The following is a 6,891-nucleotide window of genomic DNA, read 5'->3' as shown; positions in this document are numbered from 1 at the left end:
CTACATTGAAGCTCCTTGTCGGCTTCTCATTGATGTGCTGGAATTGTTTGTCCTCAACATTTCTTCGCACATTTGGTCTGAGCAAGTCCAGACGAGATCTCAACCTTCAGTTAGAGAACATCATGGCCAGGGTCTGGTTGGTAACTGCATGTGTCGCGTTTCGGTAGGCTAATAAGAAATTGTCCATCTTATGCTGTAGTGGAATTTCATCGTCGCACATGGCCTTTATCGCCTTCTTAAAGGTTTGTACGAACCTCTCAGCCAATCCATTTGTGGCTGGATGATACGGGGCGGATGTGTAATGCCTTACCCCATTCCTTCTCATAAATGTTTCAAGCTCTTCGGACACAAATAGTGGTCCATTATCAGAGCAAATCTGCTCTGGCAAACCGGTTCTGGCAAATATGGTCCGTAGGACTGCAATCGTTTTCTCTGTAGTGGTTGAGGACATTTTTATCACCTCAGGCCACTTCGAATGAGCATCCACTGCTATTAAGAACATTGAGTCCATGAATGGACCAGCGAAATCAATATGCCCCCGTTGCCATGGAGAGGAGGGCCACTCCCATGGGTGTAGAGGGGCATGTGGTGGTGCATTTTGGACCTTCTGGCATCCTAAGCAGCTCTTAGTTAGGTCTTCGATTTGTTGATCGATTCCCGGCCACCACACATAAGCCCTAGCAAGGCTTTTCATTTTCACTCCCCCCAGATGACCTTCATGTAGCTCATTTAGCACTCTCTCCCTTAACTTGGGTGGAATCACCACTCGGGATACACACATCACTGTCCCCTGGCATACTGACAGCTGTTCTCTTCTGGATGAGAATGCTGGCAACAGTGAGTCGCCATGTGTTGGCCATCCCCTCACCGTCAAATCATATACCCGAGATAGCATCGGATCATTGCGGGTCTCCTTCTCTATATCCGCGTTCGTTACTGGCAATCGTTCAATTATTGACGAATAAAATATCTCGATAGGGTCCACTGCTGGTGCTTCCTCCACAGTAGGCAGTGGCAGGCGCGATAGCCCATCAGTGTTCCCATGCTGTTTCGTGCCTTTATATTCTATTTCATATTGATTCGCCCCTAGAAACAGGGACCATCTTTGTAACCGTTGTGCAGTCATCACTGGAATGCCCTTCTTAGGATTAAAGATGGAGACAAGTGGTTGGTGGTCAGTCAGCAAGGTGAACTTCTGCCCATGCAGATAGTGCTTGAATTTTTTTACTCCCCATACTAGGCTGAGGGCCTCCCTGTCAATCTGGGCGTAGTTGCGCTTGGCTGAGGTTAGTGACCGAGACGCAAAGGCTACTGGCCTCTCCAACCCGTCTGGGAATTTGTACGACAGCACCACTCCAATACCATAGGGTGATGCATCACATGCCAAATGAATTGGTAGCGCTGGGTTGAAATGGGCCAACACCTCTTTTGATGTGATCAATTCTTTACACTTCTGGAAAGCTCGTCTACGTTCGTCATCCCACTTCCATGGTACCACTGTTTGCAGTAGGGTGTTCAGTGGGTGTAATACCGTGGACAAATTTGGTAAGAACGTGTGGTAGTAGTTTACCAGCCCGAGGAACGACCTCAGTTGTAACACATTTACCGGTGCTGGAGCCTTGACTACTGCCTCAATCTTTTCAGGGGACTTATGTAACCCCTCTTCATCGATGACGTGGCCACAATACGAGATCTGTTTCTGGAAAAACTCGCACTTGTGGCGATTAGCTCGTAGCCCATACTCTTTTAATCTGGTGAGCACCTTCTCCAAGTTGGCGAGGTGATCACTGTCATTTTCGCCCATGACCAAGATGTCGTCCAAATAACACTGGGTCCCTGGAATCCCTTGCAGGACTTGATCCATTGTCCTTTGCCAGATAGCCGGAGCCGAGGCTACCCCGAACACCAGCCGGTTGTATTGATAGAGACCTTTATGAGTGTTAATCGTAAGGTATTGTTTCGAAGCTTCTTCTACCTCCATTTGCAAGTATGCCTGGGCTAGATCAATTTTGGTGAAGCGTTTACCTCCAGATAGCGAGGCAAAAATATCCTCAATTCGTGGAAGCGGATATTGTACCATGTGAAGGACTGGGTTCACTGTCACCTTAAAATCCCCACAGATGCGGACGTTCTTTGGTTCCCTAGGCGTATTACTCAACGACCTCTTCATTACAGGAACGATGGGTGTAGCCCACTCGCTCCAGTCCACTTTGGACAGTACTCCTGAACGTTCCAACCCTTCCAGCTCTGCTTCGACAGCTGGTCTGATCGCATAATGCACTGGTCTGGCCTTAAGAAACTTTGGGCTTGCATTTTCCTCTATTTTAATCATTGCTGTTATGCCTTTTAGTGTTCCTAGTCCCTCCTGGAACACTTCTTTTGCGTCAGTTAGCATTTTTGACAGTCGTCCAGGTGTGACGTCGTCATCCTTTTTGGCCTCAACCTTCAGTGCCTGTATGGAATGCCAATCTAATTGTATCTTCCGGATCCATTCACGTCCTAGCAGTGGTGGTCCTCCATCTGGCAATACATATATATCCATTTTAGGTATTTCCTGGCCTTTATATATCACTTTCACCCATATTTTTCCTTTGGGGTAGACTTTTTGCCCCGTATACGTCTTCAAGACAATCTCTGTAGCTTTCAAGGGTATATGTGAAAATAGCCGCTTGTAGTCCCTTTGGTTTATGACTGTTAGGGCTGATCCTATGTCCAATTCCATTTTCACTTGGACTCCGTCTATCTTGAGTGTAACCCAGATAGTCTGGTGATCCACCATTTTGTTACCTTATGTAGTTTCAGACAACCCAGCTCCTTGCTTCCGGAGTCTGTGTCACTTTTCTGTTCGTCTGAACCACTGTCCATCACCTGGTGTACCTTTTTGTACTTCTCCTGTGGAGATTTCTTACTGTTGGTTTTCTTCCCAGACCTGCAGACTCTTGCTATGTGTCCTGCTTTTCCACACTGTCTGCACACTTGGTCCTTGAACCAACAATCCTTCTGGTCATGTGTTGTTCTGCCGCAGCGATAGCACTTCCCTGTTCCATAGGACATTTCATTGGTGCCATATTCTTGCGGTCTCCGTTGTATCTCTGCAGCTCCCCTTGTGGCTGCTTCATGTGATACTGCCATACTGAAAGCCTTGTCCAGCGTAAGATCCTTTTCTGATAGAAGCCGTTTCTGGGTTCCTTCACTTTGTAGCCCACACACAAACTTGTCCCTTAACGTATCTGTTAGTCCCGCTCCAAACTGGCAGTGTTTCGATAGCTTGCGCAGTTCCGTTAGGTACTCAGCATTGCTTTCATCTTTGTGTTGGTTCCTTTTATGGAACTTAAATCGTTCTGCTATCAGCAGCGGTGTGCGGTTTAAGTGGTCCTGTAGGATTTCTACTATGCTTTCGAAATTCTTGTTCACCGGCTTCTCTGGGGTTATTAGATTTCGCAGTAACTCATAAGTTTTTGCACCCATGGAATTTAACAAAACCAGTGTTTTACTAGCATCTGGCACTTCATTCGCCCTGCAGTACACCTCAATATGTTCCACATATGTCGCCCAATCTTCGACTTCATTGTCGAACGTAGAGATACTGCCACTCTTCGGCATCCCTGGGTGTGATTTAACTGTCAAAAATGGTGTCTCCCGCGCTTCCCCTTCTTCTCCGCTGGCACAAAATGGCGTCTCCTGTGCTTTCCTTCCTTCCCGCGCTCGCCCTTCTTCTCCGCTGCGGCTTCTAAAAATGGCGTCTCCCGCGCTCTTCCTTCTTCTCCGCGGCTCAATGGCATCTCCCGCACTCTCCCTTCTTCTCCCCGTGGACACTGTTTAGCTCTTGAGCCCTGGCTGTGCTCTGCACGTTCTTTTTTTCTCGACGCCGCTCGGTCCTGAACCCGGCTGTTGCTTTACCCTCTCTCTCTCCATTTTTTTTTTCTCGATGCCGCTCTGTTTTCAACCCCCGGCTGCGCCCTGTGCGCTTCACCCTCTGTCTTACCCCGTCGACACTGCTCGGCTTTCTCTCCGCCGTCGGTCGGCTCCAGCCGCCGCTGTCCGGGAAGGGTCTGCGCTGGACCTGTCGTCAGTCTCTTGCTGATCGTCGTGGCTGGGGAACCAAGCCCGGCTCTCCACAGCCTCCCCTGTGATGTTCATTCTCTGCCAGACGACTGGGTGGTTGCTCGTGGTCGACGCCCGTGTTCCTGGCCTCGACTTTTTTTTTTTTTTTTTTTGTTACACCGCCCTCCCGGAGCGGATCCTCGAAGGGAAATGCAGAGCTGCAGGTAGATTCGAATCGACACTCGTCGCCACTGTTAGATCCGTGATTCTGAGAGTATGCTGTTTTTCAATAACCACACGGATGCTGTAACTTAACGATAAACAGGTATTTACTGGAGGAGGGTAGTCTCAAGACTGGGGATACAGAGGCATGCTTATATACAGGTGTGGTCACTGCCGGTACTACAGTATACAGGAGCTGTAAAAGTAGTTCTGTCTTAAAGGCACATACACTACAAGGGGCAAAATTAACAGTCACTTGGACAAGTGTGGATTAATTAAGGAAAGCCAGCACGGATTTGTTAAAGGCAAATCGTGTTTAAACAACTCGATTGAGTTTTTTGATGAGGTAACAGAGGGTTGATGAGGGCAATGCGGTTGATGTGGTGTACATGGATTTCCAAAAGGCGATTGATAAAGTGCCACATAATAGGCTTGCCAGCAAAGTTGAAGCCCATGGAATAAAAGGGACAGTGGCAGCATGGATACGAAATTGGCTAAGTGACAGGAAACAGAGTAGTGGTGAATGGTTGTTTTTCGGAATGGAATACAGTGGTGTTCCCCAGGGGTCGGTTTTAGGACCACTGCTTTTCTTGATAGATATTAATGACTTGAATGTGGGTGTACAGGACACAATTTCAAAATTTTCAGATGACACATAACTTGGAAGTATAGTGAACAGTGAGGAGGATAGTGATAGACTTCAAGAGGACATAGAGAGGCTGGTGGACTGGGCGGACACGGGGCAGATGAAGTTTAACGCAGAAAAGTGCGAAGTGATACATTTTGGTAGAAAGAATGAAGAGAGGAAATAAAAACTAAATTGTACCATCCTAAAGACGGGTGAATGAACAGAGATACCTAGGGGTATATATGCACAAATCATTGAAGGTGGCAGGGCGGGTTGAGAAAGCAGTTAAAAAAGCTTACAGAATCCTGGACTTCATGAACAGAGGTATAGAGTACAAAAGTGGGGAAATTATGAAGAACCTGTATAAAACACTGGTTCAGCCTCAACTGGAGTATTGTATCCAATTCTGGGCACCGCACTTTAGGAAGGATGTGAAGGCCTTACAGAGGGTGCAGAAAAGATTTACAAGAATGATTCCAGGGATGAGGGGCTTCAGTTACGTGGATAGACTGGAGAAGCTGGGGTTATTCATGAGGACAATTTTTTTTACTCAGCGAGTGGTTTGGATCTGGAATGCGCTGCCTGAAAGGGTGGTGGAGGTAGACTCAATCCCGGCTTTCAAAAGGGAATTGGATAAGTACCTGAAGGAAAAGAATTTGCAGGGCTACGGAGAAAGGGCGGGGGGAGAGTGGGACTAGCTGAAGTGCTCTTGCAGAGAGCCGGCATGGGCTCGATGGGCCAAATGGTCTCCTCTTGTGCTGTAACCATTCTATGATTCTATTCTACAAACAACAACCAATCAAATCCCAGAAACTAGATGACACTGACCCCAGGGGCTGCAGTATAACTAAAGCATTTTAGTACTCCAGCATTTTGGGGATGTAGAAATCACTCTGGAATTTAGCACCAGCTACAGAATGCACCCCTTGCCATTTGTTCTCTTATTTTCTTTCCTGGTTTTTACCCATTGCGATTGTATTCAAGCCAATACCTGTTGCACTGATATCTTCTTTTCTTTTGATTGGTCTGCGAGGATGACGCGCGTCACCAATCAAATTCAAATGATCAAAAATGCCCCCTTTTGAAAGGGGCACAAACAATAAGGTCCCAATTGTCAGTAAACAGAAATGGAAAAACTTGTTAAATCATAACATTATTGGCGGCGTTGATTACACAGTCCAGTCCCTCCGGTGCCCACTGGCCGCAGAAAGCCTCAAGCGTACCAGCAGACACAGAGTGCTCCCTCTCCAGGGACACTCGGGCGCGGACATAGCCGGGGAAGAGAGACAAGCAGTCGGAGCCAGTCCCCTCAACCGCATGTTGCCTGGACATGTTAATGGCCAGGCCCAGGAGCAGTCCCACAAGGAGGTCCACCGACCTGCCCACTACTGGTACCTTCTTAACTTCAATGGTGTCAGCTGACATCAACTTTCTCATGCCCGTTGATTTGCAGTTGGTAAATCTCCATGTATCTGATCTGATTTTCTTTAATTGCCAATTAGGATGACTGAGTTCTGTAGAAGGGTTTCGACCTGAAATGTTGACTCTATGGGGTCGATTTTCCTGGCGCCGTCAGGCGGGGTTTCAGGCGTGTGGGGGGGGGGAAATCCCGAAATCGGGGGTCCCGACACCATCCCGCCCAAAACCCGCCTCCACATAAGTTTCACAGGAGGCGGGTACCCGTCCCGCACTGGGACCTGCCGTCCCGAGGCAGGAAGGGATTAGTGCCAATTAACTGCCTGTTAACAGGTAGTTAACAGGCAGTGTTTAGCCTAATCCCTATTTTGAGGGGTTTCGTGTGGGATTCCCGACGGCTCCAAACCACGCCAGGTTAGAGCAGGCGGGCCGTCGGGTTGAAGGACTTGGAGGGGTCGCGATGTCGGTGTTCAGGTGAGTGATGGGTGCATAAGTGCAAAGGTAAGTGTGTTTGGTGTGTCTAAGGTGTGTAAAGAAGTTTAAATTACCTGTACTTACCTTAACAGCCTTTCTTCCTCTAG

This window comes from Somniosus microcephalus, chromosome 1 (assembly GCF_052327205.1).
Source record: "Somniosus microcephalus isolate GS21.2 chromosome 1, FLI_Smic_1.0, whole genome shotgun sequence".
Taxonomy (NCBI): domain Eukaryota; kingdom Metazoa; phylum Chordata; class Chondrichthyes; order Squaliformes; family Somniosidae; genus Somniosus; species Somniosus microcephalus.
This window is presented reverse-complemented; position numbering follows the sequence as displayed.